The sequence below is a fragment of the Myodes glareolus genome, chromosome 16 (assembly GCF_982192425.1).
Source record: "Myodes glareolus chromosome 16, mMyoGla1.1, whole genome shotgun sequence".
Lineage (NCBI taxonomy): Eukaryota > Metazoa > Chordata > Mammalia > Rodentia > Cricetidae > Myodes > Myodes glareolus.
In genome coordinates this window covers 37,589,006-37,613,762 of record NC_142041.1, presented here as the reverse complement: position 1 = coordinate 37,613,762, position 24,757 = coordinate 37,589,006, and the positions used below count along the sequence as shown (strand labels likewise).

The window sequence follows — 24,757 nt, the reverse complement described above, 5'->3', positions numbered from 1 at the left end:
TTGAAAAACAAACTATTTTAGTCTTAAATCAAAGGATGTGCTTTGTGTAATATGGCTCATGAGAGCCTACACAATTTGCTATATTTTTTTATGAGATTAAAAACAAAGCTGGACAGTGGTGGCATATAACTTTAATCCCAGCACTCAGGAGGCAGAAGCAGAAGGATCTTGTGAGTTTGAGTTCAGCCTAGTCTACAGATTGATTTCCAAGACAGGCTCCACAGGTACACAGAGAAACTCGATCTCAAAAACACAACAACAAAGATAAAATAAATACATTTTTATATAGGCGGATATTCTGTTAGTATAGAATTCTTGAACGTTCTTTATTTCTACATTTTTATACAGCACGTGGCTAACATCTATTCTGAACTTAAGAGCATCATACTGGTATTTGAATCAACCTTGTTCTTTGTCACAAGATCATTTTTACCTCTGTCTAAACAAGTGTTCATCTCACCAATCATGACAAATGCATTTAAGTTCCATTAACTAAGTCATTATTGTTCTATCTCCCATGGATTCTACTAGAATCTGAAGTTCGCACTCTTAAGCCCAGTCATCATGGGAGTAGAGGCCTTAGTGTTTGCCCCCTAGTCCTATGATGCCTTTCTGAAGATGCCTGCCAAGCTGACCTGACCAGTTTTAGAAGAAGTCTCGCATTCTTCTATGTTCTATTTCTGGGTCTCTCCATCAACTGTATATTCACGAAGCTCCACCATGCTTCTGATACAAAGCAACTCATTCACTTTGAAGTGTGCTTCCAGGCTATGTATTTTAAGTATCAGAGAGAACAGAAGTCAAAAGAAAACAAAAAACACACAGTGTTCCAATCCTCAAGGAATGTGAGAGGCATGGGAATTCATTTAAAAGACACGAAGCCAGAATTTGAATGATGACGCTGCATTCCAGTGCCACAACATGATTTATTTACTAACTATCTATAAACTTCCGGCACCATTAAGCAGATATCTGATTCCAAAACTCCTAATGGTACCCTGCAAAACTATTCAACATTATTTTGCAAAATAGGATGTTTAAATTATGAAAACAACAAAAAAGTAGACTTCAAAATCAAACAACCATATTCCATCAACTGTTTATCTCTCACATTCTCTCTCTCTCTTTTTCTTTCTCTCTCTTCCTCTCTCTCTCATTCACTCTATCTCTCTCTCTCTCTCTCTCTCTCTCTCTCTCTCTCTCTCTTTCTCTCTCTCTCCATCTCTCTGTCTTATCTGATACCTTGGAAAATAAAATCTATAAGCTATTTATTTCTTTTAAAATTTTGTCTATACATTTATAATGTGCACGTGTGTGTTTTAGAGGAGGCATGTACCGTGGAACACATGTGAATGTTACAGGAAAGCCTTAGGTACTGACCTTACCTTACACCTTGTTTGAGACAAGGTCCCTTGTTCCCTGATGTGTATGCCAAGAGAGCTGTCCTAAGAACCACTGGAGATTCTCCACCAACTATCTCACTATGTAGCTCTGGAACTACAGATAAATGTCGTTTAACCTGGCGATGCACAGGTCCCAAAGATCTGAAATCCATACCTCATTGTAAATGGCTTGTGCTATGTAATATACAGGTTTTTTTTTCCATGTGAATCATCACTCTCCTTCCCAGGGTGAGCTATTCCATTCCTACTTTAAAACCGATGATTCTAAACTAAAGAGTGTGGTGCTGAAGGTCAATAGGAACAGTGCTAAATTACCTTTCCCTGAATGCTTGCACATTATAAACAAGATGGTAGTTTGAGTCATTGATATCAAAAACTAGTTAAACGAAGTTATCAGGTTCTTAAATTTCCTATCTATATTTTCTCACTTAAAGATTTTAAATTGATAGGATATACATACATCATGAATATATACATAGCCCTCTTTTCTTATATAAAGATGTTTTACTTCATAATACTAGGAATATTGACTTATTTACAGTTACTTTTCTTAGTAGTAAACAGTGTACTTGGCCCCCTTAATACATGCAACAAACATACTAACAAAAAGAATAAACAGTTATGTGGGATCTTACGTAATGAAATGTTCTAGGAATATCTAGAGGCCTTGAAGCATTGGTGTAACCACCACAGCATTGTAGTGTGTCCTTTACAATTTGAGGTGAAAAAAAAATTGTTAGTAGTTCAATTTACTTCTCAAAATTGAAAACTAAGCCTCGCTGTGAAGACAAACTGAAGCCCAGACTGCAGGCTACTTGCTGCAAAGAAAGAGTACTGTCAGGATCACACCCATCAGGGCAGAGAGCAAACACAGAGCTTCAGACTGTTTAGATGTAGTGTCTGAAAATTTCCAGAACATGTTCTTTGAAAAATGTTCTTTCAACAAAAAGACTCTATGTAAATAGTAACACTGAATTATCTGAAATAGAACTCAAGGAAGCAAACCCATTTAAAATAGATGTAAGAATAAATAAAATATCTAGGAATAAATCAAACCATAGAAATAAAATATCTCTATGATAAAAACCATAAAACATTAATGCAAGAAAATGAAGAGGACCCAAGGAAAATGGAAAGTCATCGCCTTTTAAGGAGTGAATGAATCAATAAAATGTTCACGCTACCCAAAATGTTCTACAGATTTGATACCATTGCTGTGGTACTATTGGTGACTTGTTTAACCGGAGACAAAAAAAATCCTAAAATGAGGAAGAAAGTATCTTGATTTGCCAAAAAAAAAAATTGGAGTAAAATGAATAACATTACAAAATATATTACTGTAATTTCTTAATATGCTATAAAGCTGTCATAATAAAGTAGTATTATATTGACATAAAAACAGGTACCAGCCAGTGAAACTCAACAGCCAGCCAGAAAATAAGCATCTATTGTCCATAAAGACACTAAAAATATATATTTGAAGAAAACATTGATTTTAATAAATGTTGCTAGGTTGCTATATGCAAAGTACCTCTATTACTCACTATGGAGAAAAACCAACAGAAGATGGATTAAATATTTGGTTGTAAGAATAGTAACAATGTAAACAGTAGAAGAATCAAGAGAATGTTTCATGATAGTCAATAGGCATGGACTTATTTGGACCAGAAAACAAGCAAACAAATAAAAACTAAAAAGCAAAATTAAACATAGAAAAGGAGACTATATCACACAGAAACTTTGCAAACCAAATTAAATAATCACAAGAATGAAAGGTCAACCTAAAGGATAAAAGGCAATGTGTCCAATCTCTGTATGACAGAACATGCAAGAATCTTCTAAAGGTCAATAGCCAAGCAAACAAACAAACAAAATTCTCACTTGAACATCACTTACATGCACTTCAAAATAAGATTCTGTCAAAAGGTACATTAGAAAGTGTCCATACCATAGAGAAATGGAAATAAAATAAAAATGTATATCATCTCATAATAGTAAGAAAGTTATTTTAAATGCTATGTTAGAAGAGAGAAACAATGGTTAGAAGAGTTTGCTATAGAGGAAATACAAGTTAATCTAAAAATTTAAGTTTCCTTCAATTATTAAAAGTAGGATTTCTGTATGTTCTGTTAATTTCTTCTTAGTATATGCAAATGAAACAACATAGGGAAAGGAGAACTGTCTCTGTGTTTAAGAGCACTGAGCGTTCCAGAGTAATTGAGCCCAATTCCCAGCATCCAACTTCACACCACATAACTGTAACTACCATCTCAGAGAATCTGAAGTTCTCATCAGAAGTCTAAGGGTACCAGACACACATAGGGTACACATATATGTCATCAGACAAAACACTCATACACATAAAATAATAAAAAGAATAAATTTTTAAAAACATACAAAATCAGCATTCCAAGAGTCATTCCAATCCCAGTGTTGACTGAAAACACAAGTCACAGAAGAAAAACAGTAAAAATAGCAGAAACGTCTGATCAATTGGCCTAGGAATGGATAAAGAGAAAACCAGTACACACACATAACTGAACATTGCTCTATCTAAAGTGAAATCCTGTCTCTTAAGTAATATGGATACAACTGGAGGTCTTCAGAGTAGATGAGATATTGATTTAGAAAAGAAGAGCTACATGATATTAATCTTATGAAGAATCTAGAGAAGTGTAACCCTTAAAGAGAACGATGGCGAATAGAGATGGGGACAGGAAATGGGTGGGGGGAAAGCTGCACAATGGGTATCGTTTCAAATTGGTGGAACTGAGAACTGGTGGTCTTCTATCACACAGTTGCTTGGCTAAAGAAATAATTGCTTGCTGTATAAATTTTTTAAAAAGGTAGAAAGGATTTTAATGTTTTCCCCGTAAGTACTAATGAACATTTGAGGAGATAGACATATTTAGCCTGATTAGGCAGTGGATATATGAATTGAGACACTGCATTGCCCCATTAATGTGCACAATTTTGTATATCAACTACAAAAGAAAATTTAAAGACATTTATAATACTATTTTTATATTTTGAAATTATAATGTAAGTGAATTATTTCCCCCTTCCCTTTCCTTCCTTTAACACCTTCCAAGAATTCCTTTGTCTCTTTCAAATTCATGGCCTTTTTTTTAACTATTATTATATGTGCATGTATTATATATATTCCTAAAACTATAAATATAATCGCCTTAGTCTATATAACATTAGTCCTGAAATTAAAAAAAATGTTAAAAAATACAATGTAAAATAATACATGAGAGGCCCTCTCAGAGTTGTTTTCCAGGGAAGTTCAAAACTTCAAAACATGCAGCCTTATTGATACTGCCCTCTGTTGCCTCAGAGGTGTAAGGTAGGTTATGATTGCTGAAGATACCCTACACTTTAGAAACAGGGCCCAGAAACCCCTGAGTCAGAACTGTCCTGACTGCTTCCTCCCTGGGGTACCTCCTTGTATCATGCATGGCATCAAAATCCTAAGGGTTCCATAGAGATATGTACAGCTTGGTGGTAACCAACATCTCAGTAATCAACTTAAGTCTTGCTCAACAAGAGGAAATGCTTGTACCAGAAGCCAAGCTAACTACTCAATGCTAGTGAAGTAATGGCTATTTGAGATTGTATATGACTTTACCAAACCAGCATAATCTCTAACAACAATCTAGACATTTGTTCTTGTACTCAGAGATAGGTGTTGTCTTCAGAGTGAGGCCACTACAGAAAACTACTCCCAATCAAAACGCAGTTGCAGAGCCTAGTCTCGGTGGATAGGTTCATATACACAACAGTCTAGTACCTAAGGCCCAGGGAACATTGCTGAAAAGGGGATGGTAAAATTGTAAGAGCCAGAGGATCGGGGTGTTTGTTTTGATACTTTCTCCTACTGCTCTGAAAAATTACACCCATAAAATCTCACCAACGCGACTGCCCAAACATGGCCTGAACAATGACGACATGAAAACGTATTCCAAAGTGGACATGAAAAACCCATTAGCCTCAGCTCCACAGGCCACTGAAAACTACTGAGAGCAGGAGAAACAGCCTTCCCCAGGAAAGAGCACACCAGTTGTTTAACCGATTTCAAATGATCATCCCTAAAAACAAACATATAGGTAGTATTACACAGACCAAGTAGATGACATTTAGGAATATATATATGCATATAATAACAAGTAATGTAAAACTGGCTATGAATTTGAAAAAGGGCAAGGAGAGTATATAGCAAGGTTTAGAGAGAAGAAACAAAAGGGGTGAATGTTTTAATTATACTACAATCTCAAAACTAAATATTGAATAAGGAAAATTATGATACATATTTAATAATAACGTAATTAATTTTCTAATTTACTCTGGAAATTAATTCCTTTACAATGCATATTTTATAGAGGGTTGAAGGTGGGCAATATTCCACAGTGGCGAACGTATCTAATTTGGCTATTTATTGTTGTGTTAAGAAAGGCATTAAAAGTGACAGGTGAAAGGAGTTCAGTTTTGTAATATAAATATATTAAATTAATCAGTAGCCCAACATCTCTTTTCCTCTTTTGTTCAATATTATTAAAATAAGCACGTTAACAAATTAAATATACAATGGGGGAAAGCACCTGGAGACGCTTGTAAATACAAGGTCCTAAACATTCCTGGGAAAACCTCCTGGTGTTTCTTTTTCTTATCTTTTTCTGCCTCAAATGACAAAAGAAACTTAGAGTCTGCCACAAGTATTTGATTCATTTTCGATAATATAAGCTGATAGATGACAGCACTGGAAATTGAAGTTGATTCTAAAGGAATACAAATCAAAATAATATTCTGCATGGGCAGTTTAAAATATATTACCTAATACTGAGGCAGTAAGGAAATTCTCGATCTGCCTTATAAGAAGTCTATCCACCTGCTCTTCTCAGCCTCTATGCTGTCTCCCCAAAATTCATCCCTCGTGACATTAACTCAGGGATTTTATTGAAACTGGCATGTTCCATCTCTTCTGGGTATGTTAATTTTTGACATGGTCCGATGAAGAGAGCAATACGTTTTGTGGCAACAGAAGTTGTCACGGAAGGTTCATAAGATACAAATTTTCTCTAAAGACAAAATATTTAAACTGGTTTAAAACCATGATATTCCACCATCTTCAAGGTTGCACTTCCAAGTCTGACTGTGTGAGGGGGGTATCAGGATCCTAAACACAAAGGTCAGTCCCTCACGTGGCTAACTGACTTGGCTCCAGCAATCTGTGAATGAGTGATACTGGCACTCACATTTTTATTGGAAGGGACATTCCGGGAAGAAAAAAAGAATGGTATTCACGGTGCAATACAAATGAAAACTACAAAGAAAAACCAAGCCCCAAAGACAAAAATGATCAAAGTGTCGTTTCCTGATTGAACGTCAGTGTTCTTAGGGAGGAAAAATAGTGTAAAAGTCTGTGGCGTGGCCACTTCTTTTTCCATATTTAATTTTGTTAAGCACTCTGTGAGATGCATGTCAGCACCCCATTTGACACATGATAGAACAGAGTCAGAAAATCAGTGATGGATGCTGTACAACCAATACTATCAGAGTCAAGATGTGAAGCACAATCTTTCCATTAGTTCTACTTATTCTTTCCCAAAGTTATTGTTAATCTTAATACCAATCTCTATCCATTGCTTACCATCAGTTCCAATCTATGTCCTCTCTTAGTCCATAGTTCGGAAAGGCAGCATGAATAACCCAGAGGACTCAATGATAACTAATTTAGTAAGAACACAAAACAACTGTGTAGCTTCCATTATTATTGTCAGCAATCATTTTCAGAATCCCCAGGGAGACAGCCTTCTTTCAGTGTAAATAATAGAGATTATAAGCATAACTTGAATTAAATAATTATTTGGGGATATAGAGTCAAAGCCCACATCCATGGGAAACAAAAGAGTTCAGATGCTAGAGTACAAGGATTCACTCTGCTCTATTATATGTTTGTGTATATGTATATGAATATATATGGTGTGTGTTCATACATTCTGCCCAACCAAAGACATTCCTACTTTGAACTATTATAACCATGAAATTCTTAATAATGTAATTTTGCTATCAGATATATATTAAAAGTGGAGTAATGGATTTATAGTAATATAAATTCCAAGTTCTGTCAATATTGCTCCTGTTCTTTGTTATCAGTACTCATGATTCTTATCAAACATATGCAATGCTATTGATCAGGAAAATGACATTCTGTAGGAGAGCTGAACAATTTCTTTCAAGTTAATGTGAAACATTTCATCTAATACTCTTCAATATGTTTGAATATATTTTATTTCCTTCAGACATTAGGAAATAGTGCAGTAGGATACTAGATCATGAATAAAAGACTTAAAGAGCAGGAATGAGCATGTGAAAATTACGGGAATGTTCATCTATGTTGCAGTTTTACCTAAAGATTCTAGGTATACAAGCACTTTTCACTTCTGCTGAGAAACGGATACGACTGTGAAAACCACATAGACAGAATTCACTCTGGGTTTTAGGAAATGGTGGCCTTCAGAAAAGCAATCTGAATTACAATAAAGTAGGGGAAGAACCACAGACTTTCACTTGAATAATAACACACAATCCAAGATATTTAAACATGTGTATTTCCATGTGTAGGGTTGTATGAGAAAACATGTTAAGTGGTTTCAGGGGAGGAGGTGAGAATTATCATGAAATGTTATAAGTGAGTGATACAATAAAATGAAAGGAAGTCATCATGATGAAATAAAAATATGTACAGAACATGCTTAACTGTTTTGAGAACAATAGCAGAAAAATTATTGAGAAGAACACAAAAATTTATAGCTCTAGACATTCTTTTATTATTATCTGCATACATGTACATGTATATACATATTAATTCCTAAATATAACCTGGTCAGACTGTATAAAGCTACTTACATGTACTCACAGTTGACAGTTTGGTGGTAGCAATTGGTGTGTTCTTCCCTGGTAAAGACTATTTCTCATGTTCTCAAAAAGCCTTAGTTGCTTGTATTTTCTTATGTAGTGTTAAGACCTCATCATACTTCACATAATGTTTCTATATAGGGTAAATTTGTCAATAATATAGTGTCAAGGTGTTGGTGGAATTCTTAGTGAAGCATCAAGACTAGTCATCTCCTTATACTTAGAGTGAAGGAAACATTTTATTTGATTTAGGAAAATACATTTATGTCTCACCACTCTAATAATCTATACTATAAACCCTTATATTATAGACTATGCTACTGAATTATCTGCATAAGTTTTATTCCAGTATTATAATTACCAAAATACTGTTCCTCTTTTATCCAAAGAAGTTAATAATAATCTGGTAAGAAGGACTCTTAAATGGTCACTTTCTTTCAGAATAAAGCTGAATATTTTATATATATATATATATTTAATACGATTTGATCTGTGAACATTTAATAAAACAGCAATGGGTTTTTTTCTTTGGGTTTTTATATCTGTGGTCATTGTTTGTGATAAAATTTACAGTGCCAGCCATAAAATATCTTCTGTGAAGCAAATTTTGTATCTAATAGAAAGTGGATAGCTAACCCCATAACTATGGTGCCACTATTACATTAGTAGGTCTTAGCATCTGCTTTGGGCAAACAAGTGCAGTAGAAGTAGGCTCTGTGGTTATTGATGTCTTTAACACTTTTTCATTTAATAGTTCACCGCTTCTAGGAGCAGCATTGTCCACCCATGCAGGGGAATTTTAAAATTAGCTTACAAACTTGTGGATTTCCATAGGTTTCTTTATGTACCCTTAGTTACGACAAGCTCACCCCCCTACCTTCTCCTTTCTTAAATCCCCCATCCTGACATAAACATTTAGCTCTGTATATTCTCTCTTCTCTTCCATGTCACCTGTATTCTACTGTACCCTTTATTAAATATTTCTCTTGAATGGAAAGACTGTATGTTTCCATAGACTCTATTCACATAACTTTCAATTTCTAGTGGTATAAACTTTAGCCAGAGAAACTTTGTTTTTGCAGTGGATTGATGCAGAGACTCAGACCTGGTCAAAGAACCTGGCATAGATATCACTGCGTGCTCATTTGTGAATGGGTCACCTGTATCAAACTCCCATCTTCCCCGAGAACTTCCCGAGAGAGGTGGAAGAAAGAAAGGCTGGAGAATGGTAAGAAAAATGTGAAAGGCTGGATGATGGCCATGACATGCTCATTGTAAACACTCACAGAAGCTGTGGTTACAAGCACAAGTTTTCCACTGATTTTTTTTTTTTTTTTACAAAACATAAGGAGGATTTATTTTGGCTCACAGTTTAAGAAGCAATGCAGCCCATCAAGACAAGGAAGACATGGCAGCAGAGATAAAAGACAACTGATGACACTGCATGTACAGTTGGGTAGCATATATCACCTGAAGGCTCATCGACACTGACCCACGTATTCCAGCAAGGTTTCATGCCTTAAAGGTGCTACAACTTTCTCAAATAGCACCACCAGCTGGAGACCAAATGTAGTTCTATGAAGGATGTTTTATATTCAAACCACAACACTTGACAAGATACCCAATATATAACAGATGCTGATTGAATAGATGGCTAATGCAGTCAGAGATTCAGACCCTTGTTCTAGCCATTTTACTCCAGTGTCATCTTAAGCATCCCCAGGCTAGGCTGGAATTTGCCATGCAGCACAAGATGGCTTATATTAATGATCTTTATTCATCAAACTATGAAGTGATAGCATCTCTCTCTCTCTCCTCTCTCTCTCTCTCTCTCTCTCTCTCTCTCTCTCTCTCTCTCTCTCTCTCTCAGTGTTTTGTTTCATTACAGACTCAGAAACAATGGAGCAGAAACCTCTGAAACTTTAAGTGGAAATGATCTCCTCTAAGATCATTTCTCAGGTATTAGTGAGAGTACCATAACAGAAATTTTGCCTTTCATTTGTTTTAATTCTACTCTTAATCTCTTATTATGTTTTTATAAAGCTTACCACTAACATTTAATTTCAAGTTGGGAAATTCATTTTGAAAACTAATTAATAGCATACCACTTAAGATTAAAAACATTCATTTTTGAATTTGTTGCTTGAATTTTAAGGTTGTTTCTTTTGAATGATATGACAAAGGAGAGATTTAAAATGATGGAACTAACTTTATATTCTTTATATCATGTTTAACTGCAAAAAGAGTTTGGTGAAATTAATTACAACCATTGCTTAATGAGTATTAATTTTAATCTAGCTCTGGTCATAAGAAACAAAGAAAATTGATAAATTTGAACAACTGCTAAACCTTTCAACCTGTTAACTCTTGAGTTAATTGTCTCTAATTCTATATGAAAGTAACAACCAATGTAGTAGGAATTACAATCATAATAAATATACATTTTCTCCCTTTTCTATGATTAAAACTTATACTTTTGGTCAGTAGGATATTCCTGAGAAGTCTGAAACCATGTATCAAAATGTTATACAAAATATATATTCTTTTAATTTATCCAAAATGAATAGGAAACATTAAAAAAAGACTCTCAGCAAGGAGGACAGTTACTAAACCCAAAACTTCATTTCTTACCACATGAAAAAAATAGCATTAAACAAAGCAAATAAGAAACTATCAATTGAATTAAAACAATATGAGCTCTGATAGAGCAATATTTACAGAAAGTAGGATATAAAAAAGGCGAACAAAATAGAGCACATGGGACTTATGGGGCATGGTGAAGCCGAACAACATAGACATTTTAGAGGAAGAAAGGAAGCGAGAGAAAGATTATATGAAGAAATGATGGTTGTAAAGCTTGCAAATTGAAGAAGATTCATGAATATATGATTCTATGAATGTTAACAAAGTCCAAATAAGACAAACAAAGAACAAAGAGACACACACCGAGACTTTGTCAAAAAGTAAAATCAGAGAGCAAAACTCGGCCAAGGGTTTCTCAGGGAGACGGTCTGCAGGTTTCTAACAAGAAATCTGAACAGAAATTCTGCAGCCTGTGTGCAGCACCCTGCTATACTTAGCATGATAAAGAAAAAGCAAACACAATCGACCCACCTAAAAGTTCAAATTTCTCACAGTTTTCTAAAAATAAAAGCAAAATGAAGGCATTCCCAAACAAACTAAGGAAGCTTACTGCCCCTTGATGTTCCTAAGAGAAATGTAAATGGGAGTCTTTTCAAACCGAGGTAAAGATATTCTGGACGGTAACTCATAGCCATATGAAAACATAAGGCAAAGGAAGTGCACGGGCAAAGACAAATAACAGAATCATTATTAGAATTTGTTTTGCGTTTCACTTACTATTTTTCATTAAATGAAATGTACAAATTAAAATAATTATATCTGTTTAAAATAATTTATAGTATATAAATATGCTAATATCAATGCCATAAATCAGGGAGAAAAATAAATGAGTAAAATTTTCATACATAATTAAAGATAAACTCATATATGGCAAAATTCTGAAAATAAAGTGAGATGATAGTTGTATAAAAATAGCGATGTTTTTAACCTTTTAGAACCATACACGTAACAATCAAGAAAATGACATCTGCTAGGAAAAGATGCATTAAGGTAATACCAAATATTATTACCACTTCATTGAGATTATGCCACATGACAGCCTAACATCAAATTAGGCATACCAAAATTGTTTCAACAGTATGGACCTGAAGTTCTAACGCTGTGGAAATTAAAAACACTGGGAACAAAAGAAGCATCCAGGCAGCCTCCAGAGAAGCGTCTAGGCAAGTGTTGGAACTATTATGCTCGCTGTATGGGTGAGAACCCCAGCCCTCTGTAAGATCATGTGCCCTCTGGAGCATTTTCATGCCTTTACCCATTTGCTCTCATAGTCTCAAATGACTGGACAAATAATTATTTTTCTCAACATAGAGATGGAGTGTACAATCATTCTCCTTCACTAGGCTCCAGGCATCACTAGTCAACTGTGATTCCACTGCTGAAAGATGGGTTGGTACCCAGTGAGACAAGAAAATATCGACAGATCACCAGGCATCAATCAGCTAGTGGAAAAACTTGAAGTTGGATAAATGAGAACTGTTGAATTTTAAGTTAAAGGAATTGTGAAGCTTGTATTTACTTAATGACCCCAATTTGTGTATAACCTATGTCAAATAAAACTTAGAATTTCTTTAGACTGAGTATGAATTCTTCGCATGTGAATAAAGCCACCATATTTCCTGTTTCTTTTCATTGCAGAGAAAATGTCAAGTTGTTAAACTTATTTATTTCTACATTTTTACCTACTATTTTATGTGTTATGAATGTCTAGTATGCATGGATGTGTGTGTACCATGTTTATACAATGCATGGCATGTGAAGGCCTGAGAAGGCATGGATTCCATGGAACTGGAGTCACAGGTTGCTGTGAGTGCCCGGTGTGTTGGAAAACAAACCCAGGTTCTCTGGAAGACAGGGCTGTACGGCTAGCCACTGATCTATCTCTGAGGCCCCTTATTAAGGCTTAGTAAGTGAAAGTGAGAAGGAACTACAGAGTCGTGGCGTTTCAAGGGGTAAGTTTCTGCAGCCATACTTCTCAATTCCTTTTTCTAAGTTCTTATATTTGTATACATTACAGTATGTAAAAAGAATTAACTTTCTACAATCACTCTCTTGCATCAGGTAATTTCATCTGCATTCAAATACTTATGCTCATACCCACAGATAGGTGTAGCACTCCCATCATAAGAACTTCCTTCAGCAGACAGAGATCTTTACAAGAAAGCTGGAACTGATCGAAACATAGGGAACTAATGACAGTGGGGTGCCTGGACGTTTCCGGTCCAACATCTACACCTGAAGCCCAGGGAGCATTACAGAAGAAAGCACACAAAGATTGTAAGAGTCAGAGGACCAGGATATTTGCTCTGAGAGAGCCTATTCTATCAAGATGGAGGATTGTAGGGAAGAGGTAGTGTAATCTGGGAGGAGGTAGGGAAGGAGTGTGTAGTGAACCTAATCAAAATATGCTGTATGAACGATTCTAAGAATCAATACAATGTTTATTATGAAAAATAAAAATACACATTTAAGTCACCAAAACAAGTTGCACAGCCAACTAAGATTTTCACATAACATCCCAGAAGACACATGTATTTAGGATCTACGAATTTCTCATGATAAAATACACTGAAAATTAAATTACTGATACACATAGCAATTTGGCATGTATCAATATTGAGAACAAAATTCACATATAATGTGAGTAAAACATATTATTATTCTGCTTCTATAAAAGTAAAATTAGACTAAAAAGTCTTCATTTGATCTCAGAAAATGATTTACTTTAAGAAAGACTGGGGTTCATGTTGGAAAGCATCAAGTGTCATTTCCATGATTTTGATCAAGATCTGTTTCCTAGTCTGAGTGGTATTACAGTTTCATAGATGTAAAGGAAAATGCACTGGGCTATGCACTTACAATTTGTGCACTGTTCTTATATATATTTCCACATAACATATACAAAAACTATGATAGACAATTATTGTATAAGTCATTGAGCAAAAGACACTTAACTAGAAAGAAAAATCATTTATTCCACTTGATGCTTCAGCATTTTGTGATGTGTTCATGAATTGACAATTGTCCCATATGGATAGCCTTTGTTTGAGGATAACACACATATTAATATTAGTTAAGAGAAGTAAGAAAATCTGGAGCTGGGGAGACAGCTCAGTTAGCAAAATGAACTCATAAGGACTTGATTTCTAGAACCCAAATTAGCAAGTTGAGTATGGACCCCTGCCAGGGAAGCAGGTAAGTTAACTGGAAATCTTCATCTCTCCTCCTGCTCCTCCAGATCCAGTCGCCTAGTCTCATCCCCAGCTCTGCAGCAGAACACTGTTGTGATCGCCATTTCCTCTCAGACCCCTTCTCAAACAGATCAAGAAGACCTTCTGCTCCAACCTTATTCCTCCCAATCCATATTACTCTCCCACCCTCCAAAATCAGTAGGTATTCCTTGGGAACATAGCAGCTGAGCAGGTCAGGGAAACATGTAAATTAACTGAAGACCTTTACTTTCATTTCCTCCAAATCCAACCTCCAGTTTAATCCCACACCCTGCAACAGAACACCGGCTGCAGCCTTTCCTCTCCTTGTGACCACATCTCCTATGGACCCATAGAAAAAGTGGCCATCCTATCCAAAGTCATTTACAGTTTGAGTGTGATCCCTACAAATATTCCAGCACAATTCTTCACAGATCTTGAAAGGACAATTCTCAGCTTCAAATGGAAACACATGCACATGTGTGCGCACACACCACACATACACACACAGAGCGAGAGAGAGAGAGAGAGAGAGAGAGAGAGAGAGAATAATCCTTAACAATAAATAAACTGGTAGAAATACCATTCTTCCAGACTTCAAGTTGTACTAAAGAGTTATAATAATAAAAACAGTGTGTTATTGACATAAAAAACAGATGGATTGAACAGCAGAATTGAACTGAAGATATAACCATAGAATTGAATAAAAACATAAATCCACATAGATATGGATACCTTATTTTTGAAGTACACACTAGAACAAAACCCAGCATCTTCAACAAATAGTAACACTGGACTTAACTCCCTAGGTCCAAACGAGAAGCAGAAGGAAAGAGAACGTGAGCAAAGAAGGCAAGACCAGAGGGAACCTTCATCCGACGATAGATGGCGATACAGATGGAGACCCACATTGGAGCACCGGACTGAGTCCCCCAAGGTCCAAATGAGGAGCAGAAAGAGGAAGAACATGAAAAAGGAAATCAGGACCACTAGGGGTGCGATCACCCACTGATACAAGGGGACTGATCTAATGAGAGTTCACCAAGGTCAGTTGGACTGGGACTGAACAAGCACGTGATCCAACCAGATTCTCTGAATGTGGCCAGATTCTCTGAATGTGGCTGGCCCGGAGTCTTTCTGAAAAGTCATTGACAATGACACTGGGACTTGTTTCCTCTGCATATACTGGATTTTTGGGATCCAGTCTGTTTGGATGCTCACCTTCCTGGACCTGGAGGGAGAGGGGAGGAACTTGAACTTCCCACAGGGCAGGAAACCCTGACTGCTCTTAGGGATGGAGAGGGAGGAGGAGAGATAGATGGGGGAGTGGGAGGGTGTTGGGAGGAGGGGCAGAAATGGAAACTTTTATAATTTAATAAACTTTGAAAAAAACAAATAGTACTGCTCAAATCGGATGTTTACATGTAAAAGAATGCAGATGGATCCATAATTATTGTCCTTCATAAAACATCACTCCGAATCCATCTAAGACTTCAACATAAAGGTAGATACACTGAACCTAAGAGAAAAGATACTGGGAACAGCTTTGAAATTAGTGACACAGAGAAAGCCATTCTGAACAGAACACCATTTGTACAGAAATTGAGATTAGCAATTAATAAATGGGACCTCATGAACTGAAAAGCTTCTGTATGGGAAAGAAAACTGTCATTTGGACAAATTGGCAGTCTATAAAATAAGAAATGATTTATATGAATTTCACATCTGATAGAAGACTAATATCCAAAATAAAATATATAAAGAACCACAAATTAGACATCAAAAACCCAAATGACCCAATTGTAAAAGAGGGTACAGATCTAAACAAAGAATTTGCAATAGAGGAATCTCGAATGACTGAGAAACATTTCTTAACTATGGGGGAAATGCAAATCAAAACTACTTTGAGATTTTATCTTACACCTATCAGAATGGCTAAGGTCAATAATCCCAGTAAGTGCTTACACTGGTGCTGATGTGGAATAAGGAGAACACTTGCACATTACTGGTGTGAATTTGTACAGCAACTGTAGAAATTCATATGGCAGTTTTTCAAAAATATGGTGACTAATCTACATTAAGATCCAGCTATACCATTCTTGGACTTATTGCTAAAGGATGCTTCATCCTCCCACAAGGATATTTACTCACCCATGTTCATTGATACTCTATTCACAATAGCTAGAAACTGGAAACAACTTAGATATCCTTCCCTTAATAGAAGAATAAATTTAAAAAATGTAGTATGTTTATACAATGGAACATTATTCGGATGTTAAAAAATGATATCACGAAATTTGTGAGCAAATGGATAGAATTAGAAAAAAATTATTTAATGTTAGGTAACCCAGATCCAAAATAAGATATGTACTCAGTTATATGTATAAATATGGCATATACTCAAAGATATTACCTGTAAGGGACGGGAAATGGAGGATTTGGTAGGAAGTAAAAGGGGAGGTAGGTTTGAGGAAGGGAATTCAGGGAGAAACTGCTAGAACTGAGGAACATTTGAGGGGTGGTATGGAAACCTAGTGCAGTGGAAACATCCTATAATTTATGAGGCAATCCTAGTGAACTCTCCAAATAGTAGGAAAGACTGAATTTCAACTGGCCATCTCTTGTCACCAAATAAAACTTTGAAAACTGGTACTGGGTTACATCTAATTGAGCTCTTGGCTAAAGAGATCCCATGGAAATTCCCAAACACCATATGTTGCTCTCCACAAACTGACAGTAAGGCCCATAGCTGAAGGCAACATCCCTAGAACTCATTGAACATGAAGAGAGTGAGCTGGTGTCTATCTAGAACCGTCTCTCTACAGTCTAGTGTCTTTGGTATGGGAAGGTCCTCTGAAGGTTATCAAAGAAAAACTAACATCAAGCTGGTATCTACAGTGGTATACCACCAAGATAAGCCAATGCAATGGTATCATATAGCAATGTCTGATTTGACTTAAGACCCTCTTCACAAGATGGAACCTGTACCTGACACTGCTTTAATGATTAAGAACCAGATACTAAATAGCTCATAGACCTAGAGTAAAGCCAAATAACACCGATCAAAAAAATAGTGATAAAATAATTCCTAATGATGTTCTGCTATACTCATAGATCAATGCCTTATTCACCTATCATAAGAGAAGCTTCCTCCCGCAGTGGATGGGAACAAATACAGAGACCCAAAGACAGATTTTTACAAAGAGAAAAAGAAGACCTTGGAACACACATCTCTAAATGGGATGTCTCCATCAAATCCCTCCCCTCAGAGCTCAGGGAGCCTCATTGATGACGAGGCAGAAAGAGTGTAAGAACCAGACACTATGGAGGACACCAGTAGAACAAAGCCCTGTGAATCAACTGACCAAAGCTCACATGAACTCACAGAAGCTAAAACAATGAACACAGGGTCTGCATGTTTCTGCACAAGGTCTTCTGCATATCTATTATAGCTTTCAACTTAGCAGTTTTCAGTGCCTTCTCTTTGGATCGTTTCTTTTATCGGTTTACCTTTATCTGTGGTTTGATGTGATAGTTTTTGTTTTATCTTATGATATTTCATTTTGCTGTGTTTTGTAGTTATCTCTTAGAAGCCTGTTCTTTTCTAATGAGAGGAAGAAATGGAGTCAATCCAGAGGGGAGTGAAGGTGGGATGTAATTGAGAGGAGTAGAAGGAGGGAAACTGTAATCACGATATATTATCTGAGCATATAATCCATTCAAATAAAAAATTCAATGTAAATGCAAACTTTATGTGATAGTACCAGCTGACAATCCTAATGTTGAGGAGACAGAAACAGCAGACTCACCTGGGCTCTGAAGTCCAGCACCCCAGATACTTTGCAGTTTCAAACCTATGAGAGTTGTCTCAAAAAAAGGTAACTGTATCTGAGAAAAGACTCCCAGGTTGTGCTCTGGCTGCCACAGATGTACAATCATGTAGAGACATACATACTTAAAATACATGAATTGTACATATATGCACGTACACACATACAAAGAAAATGTGTAACAGTTGCGTAACTTGGTCTACTTGTGAGACTCCTAGGAGTGGGAGCAGGGGCTGGCCCTAATGTTTCGGCTAGCTTTGGGGAACCAATTCCTCACAGTGGGTTGCCTTTCCCAGCCTTTAAACAAGAGGAGGAGCTTAGTGTCACCTCAACTTTTTAAGTCATGCTTTGTTGGCACCCATGGGAGGCATGGCTCTTCCTGAACAGAAACAGAGGAGTGGATTGGGGGGCACTGGGGCAAATGAGAGGAGAGAGAAGGAAGTGTGAGGAGAGAAGGGAAATCTCAGCCAAAATAATAAGGAGACCTGTCAACTACAGAAACCCTGACTGTGGCACCAAACGAAAAGACTTCTCTCCCAATTTGGCTCTCTTGGGAGCTAAATTTGATATGACTATTCCATGTATTTTTTTATCATTTTAAATATAAATTGTTAATTCTTTTATAGGAAAGGCTGAAAAAGATTCAGAACTTCTCTGTCTCTTGTTCTGGTCCAAGATGTAAACAAGTCTGTTTTCAGTCTCCAAGCTTTTTGGTGTATCAACAGGCAACTTGACCTAAGACCTTAATAGCATCACCCCACACACAAAATCCTGAGATCACAGTAGATAATTTCTAGAATGCTAAAAATCTTTTTGGACTTATATTTTGAAGAAAATAATTAACTGGTGATTTTTAACTTCCAGTTTTTAAAAATTCTATTTTAAAGTATCAATTCCTGCTGCGCTGTATCTCTTTCTCAGTCTTGATCAATTTTGTCTCTCATTATTTTCATCATCTGCCCTTGCTGTCCATGGTTCCTAAGGACTACCCAAGCTTTCTTATTACATAAATGATTCTATTTTTTGTTTTCTCCAGAAGCAGATTTAAAGGCTCTGTTACATTTCCATTTCCTTTCAGTTCTATGTAGTTCATGTTCTCCAATCTCTTAGCTTTAATTCACAAGTCATTCAATAAATATAGAAGAGCAAACAGATTTCTCATGTACTTTTTTTCTAGTTCTTTATTATCTTGGTGTCCTACAAAGGCTTGTCCTCTGAGGCATTCATCTCTCTCCCATGCCAGTATCTAGGTCTAGACAAGGTTCACTGATATTCTTGCTATTGGTTTTGAGCTTTTCTGCATATCTGAAATTATGTAAATTCCTAGAAAATGTCTTACTTTAGCAGATGGTGGATAAAATTAACTTTCAACTCTTTCCATCACTGATAATTTGAACTTTATTTTATTTTATTTATTTATTTATTGGTTGGTTTTTTGAGAGTGTGAAACAGTCCTAGAGCTCACACTGTAAAACAGGCTTGTCTTGAACTAATAGAGATCTGCCTGCCTCTGCCTCTCAAGTGGTAGGATTAAAAACATGTACCACCAATGCCCAGTTAATTTGAACTTTAATAGGAAGAGTCTATATACTTGGAAACCAAAGGTTACATTGGCATGAACAACTCCAGGCCCTAATACCAATGAAGACATGAAATGTCCAATCCAGATGCTCAAATGCTTGCGGAATCTCTTCTTTCCTGGCTGTCCAGTCCTCTCCCTTCAACCTAATAGAGTATTACACATACATGCCCAGGCAATTCTTGTTTCCTTTCCACTGCCCACTTTGTCTTTGCTTCTCCTTTCCTGGTCATAGCACACTCAGCTTAATCCTTCCTTTACTTAAGGCCTTAGGTAGAATCTATTTAACTGTGAATTTCAGGTTAACATTGTAGAGTCTTCTCAGAAGCTAATAATATATTAATGACGTTGTTTCAAGTGTTGCCATAAATTTTCTTTTCCATTTTTCTTTTATTAATATATTTTTATATAATACACTCTGATTATAGTTTCTTCTCCTGCACCTCCGTCCAACCTCCCCTCCAATCCAATCCACACCCTTTCTTTCTCTCTTTGATTAGAAAACAAATAGGCATCTAAAAAAATAAATAAAATAAGCAAAATAAAACAAAACCAAACAAACTAGGATAAAACAAAACAAACAAAGAAGAACAAAGAGCCAAAGGGAAAAAAAACCTCAAGAAACACATATAGATACAGAGACACACATCTTTGCACACACAGAAATCCCCAAAATCACAAAACCAGAAGCCGCAATATATATATATATGCAAAGAACCAGTAAGATTTGGGAAAATGTTCTGACAAAACATTATGAGACAAGAAACCTCCAAAACTATGAGTGAGCTTAGTTTGGTTGACTGTCTACTGCTACCCATGGAACCTGCCTTCAAGTGCAGTTTGTATAGACTGACTTCCTTGGAGACAACTAATTATTCCTTTTTGAAAAGTTCTCAGTTGAAGATAGCTTCTGGGTTATGGATGGGAATTTATGTCCACTTTCCTGGCCCTCTCTGGGACTCCACCTGGTGCAGGCTCTGTCCATGCGGCTACAATTTCTGTGAGATCCTATGTATGCCAGTCCTGTTGTATTTAGAAGTCATTGACTTCTTGGTTCCCTCTCTTCCCTCTGGCTCTTACAGCCTTTTGTCCTTCTCTCTCAAAGGGTTTCCTGAGACTTGGGGGCAGGAATTTTATGGAGACCTCCTATTTAGAGCTGTATGTGTTTTCAGGCGCTCTCTCTCTCTCTCTCTCTCTCTCTCTCTCTCTCTCTCCCCCCCCCCCTCTCCATAATGTCAGGCTGTGAAGTCTGTATTTATTGCCTTCTCCTTTAGGAAGAAGTGTATCTGATGAAGACTGAATAAGTGTTAATAAATTTTCATCTTCCTCTTAAGCCTCTTGCAGCCTGTACATGTGTGTATGCATGATATGTATCTGTGTGAAGTGTGTGTATAACAGAACATCCACTGAAACATAATTCTGGCCTATGTATAGTCATTTTATACATATAAAGCAAATATAAAGCAATATTAATCAGGTTAAACTTAAAAAACAAAACAAAATAAAAAATGTGTTTTCCTAACATCTTACACAATAACAGAAGACATTCAATCAATATCATTTAGAGGAAAACTAAAATCTTAATAATACCTACTCATAATAATAAACTACTTGTGAACACATGTGCAGTAATACTTTATCACAGTGATAAAATGGTTATTAATAAAATAGTACATGTAAACACTTGGAGTGATCTCAGAAGAACCAAGAAAGTCACCAAATTCATCTAGCAAAGAAGATTCTCACTGCTGCTTCAGTCTGTGTTTCCTTGTGCACACAAAACTGCTGCAGTTTTCTTTGGTTATTTTTGAAATGAACAAGTAACATTTATTTTCAGGCATCTTCAGTGTAGTGGGGAAACAGTTTATTTTTGTTTCAGAGGAGGCCAAGAGCCACTTCTATGTTTTAAAAGGATACCCAAGTCTACAGCTTTTGGAAACTAACAAGGCTTGGTCTTCTTAATACAGCCTAACTTTTCTTTAAATGATAAAACCAATATAAAAAAGAAACGAAAAAGAAATAAACAACTCCTTTAGAAATCCAACAACTTATCTCAAACTTTAGAAGTCACCTATAGGAATTAAGAAGTCATTCCTATCAACTCCAAAGGCCTCACGCTGCCTGTCAGTTGGTTGAAGCTGCTCTTTCCAGGAAAGTTGTCCTTGTCACTTGCCTTGCATTGGCTTCATTTTAACACTTTGGAATTCAATTCTTTCTCTCCAGATCAAAAGGTGGAAATCCTGCTGTGTGTTAAGGAACAACAGGAGCAGACATGAGAAGCTCATGGCAGGACTCACCATCAGACTTACTGGGGTTTTTCTGTCAGTGCTGACCACTTTGCTCCATGGTCTACAGACTGCTGTCTGTCTGCCATTTGCAGAGCATCATACGGAATGTTGATTTTCAGAGAAAGCATTAGAAACATTCCTAAAAAAAACATGCCCTGCAGTTATTTTCTATTTGTGGGATAACAATGATGAGAATTAAAAATGAATGTCTGTACTGCCTGTTTTCAAATCTTCTCACATCTCTTGCGAATGCTCTTCAGTAATCTCACAAAAACACTCAGTCTGCAAAGGATAAAAAATAAAGTGACCCTGAGCTACAGAAAGTCTGAGAAGCTCAGAGCAATAAGATATCCAGTGAGCCAGCTAACCTCTCGGGACTGCAGCTTCCCTATCTCTGAAAACTGAAAGAACGAATCCCACCCTGTTTTCTTATCAGCCTCTGAATACTAGATGCATTTACATATTTATAAGCCATTTATAAGTTATAGGACTGCATATAAACACACAAGCAGCATATTCTAAGTAATAATAAGTAGTGTGGCATCTCAGTTCAAAGGCTTCGTAGATCTTAACTAATCCAAAATGTTGGCTTCATAAATCAATGTAAGAGCAGAAACTGCCACAAAAAGAAGTGGATCAGAAAGCTCCCAGGAAATATGGGAATTCGAAGGCAATTCACTGACACGTTGTCAGTGCAGCTTCTCCATCTACTAATGCAAGGGTCATTATATCTACCACGTGTCAGTGTCTAGTGACAGGTAAACAAAGCAATGCAGTAAAGTATCTTGGGTGTATTACTTGGCTTTGTGGAAAATGCTCGGTATGAGCTAACCTGCTGTCTTTAAATTCATCTCACATGCAGGAGAAGCTACTAGAGTGTTGTCTTGCCATTTCTTGGTTAACATTTAAGAAATCTAACCAGGCGAGTATAATACCTGCTATAAAATTTAGAAACTAAATATCAATAAATGCATCATTTTCCCATAATCACATCACTATTTTAAGTCCTTTTTAATTCATAAGAACTTTTTACTTTTCCTACAGAAAACTTACTCCCCATCACACACACACCCAGGGAAGACAGAACTTTATCAAGGAACAAGAAGCAAAATGCTACGTAATCGTATTCATATGCAGAATTTATAAAGACTGAACCAATTGAACTAGAATGTAGAACAGATTTGTGAGGGTTCAGGGCTTTGCGAAGAAGGAATTTTAGAGGAGAAACTGATTAAAGGGAACACAATTTCAGTGAGATTAACGTCTCCCAAATCACAAGAATATATTTCACAGGCAAAATCGTAGAAGCATTGCCACTTCTAAAATCAATATACCATGGGACTTTTTGCATTAGAAACAAGCAAGCAACCAATGCAAACAAACAAACAAAAAGAGGACCAACAGAAGTCAGGACATGGAGAAGAGGAAGCATACAGCCGCATCTATCCACTTACCAATTTGAACTGGGCTCCTCATGCTGGTAGTGGCCACCTGTGCTCTTTGCCTTAGCGACTTCTTAAAATAATTCTCTTACTATGCTGCAGGGAAAAAAAATGGAAGAAAAGGGAAAATGAAATGAAGCCTCAATCTGGCTTTCTCCAGAGCCATCCATTTGCCTGCAAATTTCAAGACATCATTATATTTTTACTACTGAGTGGTACTCCATTGTGTAAATTACCACATTTTCTTTATCCAGTCTTCAGTTAAGGCGCATCTAAGTCATTTCTAGGTTCTGACTACTATGAATAAGGTTGATATGTACATAGTTTAGCACAAGTCCTTGTGGTATGATTGAGTATCCTTTGGGTATATACCCACAGGTGGTATTTCTGGGTCTTGAGAAAGGTTGTTTCCTAATATTCTGAGAAACCACCATACTGATTTCGAAAACAGTTGTACAAGTTTCTACTCCTACCAGCAATGGAGGGGTGTTCCCCTTATCCCACATCCTCTCCAGCATAAGCTGTCATCAGTGTTTCTGGTTTTGGCCATTCTGACAAGTGTAAGATGGAATCTCAGAGTTATTTTGATTTGTGTTTCTCTGATGACTAATGATGTTTAGCATTTCCTTAAGTGCCTTTCTGCTATTTGAAATTCATTTGTTGAGAGTTCTTTTTCAGTCTGTGCCCCATTTTTTAAATTGGATTATTTGTTCTTTCGATGTCAAGTTTTTTGAGTTATTTGTCTATTTTGAAGATCAGTATTCTCTCTGATTGGGGTTGGTGAAGATCTTTTCCCATACTGTCATATGTTTTACGAAGACAGGGTCATATTACTTAGCCTTAGCTCTCCTGGAAGATATGTAGACCATGCTAGCTTCAAACTCAGAAACATCTAGACTCTGCCTTCAAACTGCTGAGAATAAAAACATGAAAAGGTTTCAGGATGTGTTGTATTTGTCATCACCATTCTCCAACTATACACTGCTACACTACTCCCAGAGTACGTGATAACTATTGAACCATGCTATTCACAGGTGCTTATAAAATCAGATCTTGGGGAAAATTTTAGAGTTACTTCAATGATCACATTTGAATTACTATTGTCTACCCTAATAGGTGATGCAATGCTATAATTTCATGTGAGATTAATTAGTACCTATAAACATTTTTGTCATTATTGTGTATATTCAGAATCTAATCAAGAAATTTTAACACAGGAAAGATAGTCTAATCAATAGGCTAGTATGATTCATCTTGTTTGGAATACTCCAGAGACTCAGCCTATCATTTCGTATCTTTTCCTGCAAATTCAAATGTTATCTGAAGCCATATCTTTGAAAGGAAACATACAGATGGCCTATACCACAACACCTTAGCTTTGGTTATAGTTGGGAATCTATTGTTCTGAAAAATGCTTTCTTTCCAAGAACACACGCAAAAAAAAA

At 36.4% G+C, this 24,757-nt stretch overlaps 1 protein-coding gene across 2 annotated transcripts in view; it reads right to left on the bottom strand.

Annotated features, from left to right (window-relative positions):
* Lingo2 (leucine rich repeat and Ig domain containing 2) overlaps nt 1-24,757 on the bottom strand; it is a 1,156,348-nt gene that overhangs the window by 477,739 nt on the left and 653,852 nt on the right. For both annotated transcript variants that reach the window (XM_085677246.2, XM_085677245.2), the window contains exon 4: nt 23,325-23,408. The gene's annotated coding sequence lies outside the window, so the exon portion shown is untranslated. The remainder of the gene's footprint in view (nt 1-23,324; nt 23,409-24,757) is intronic.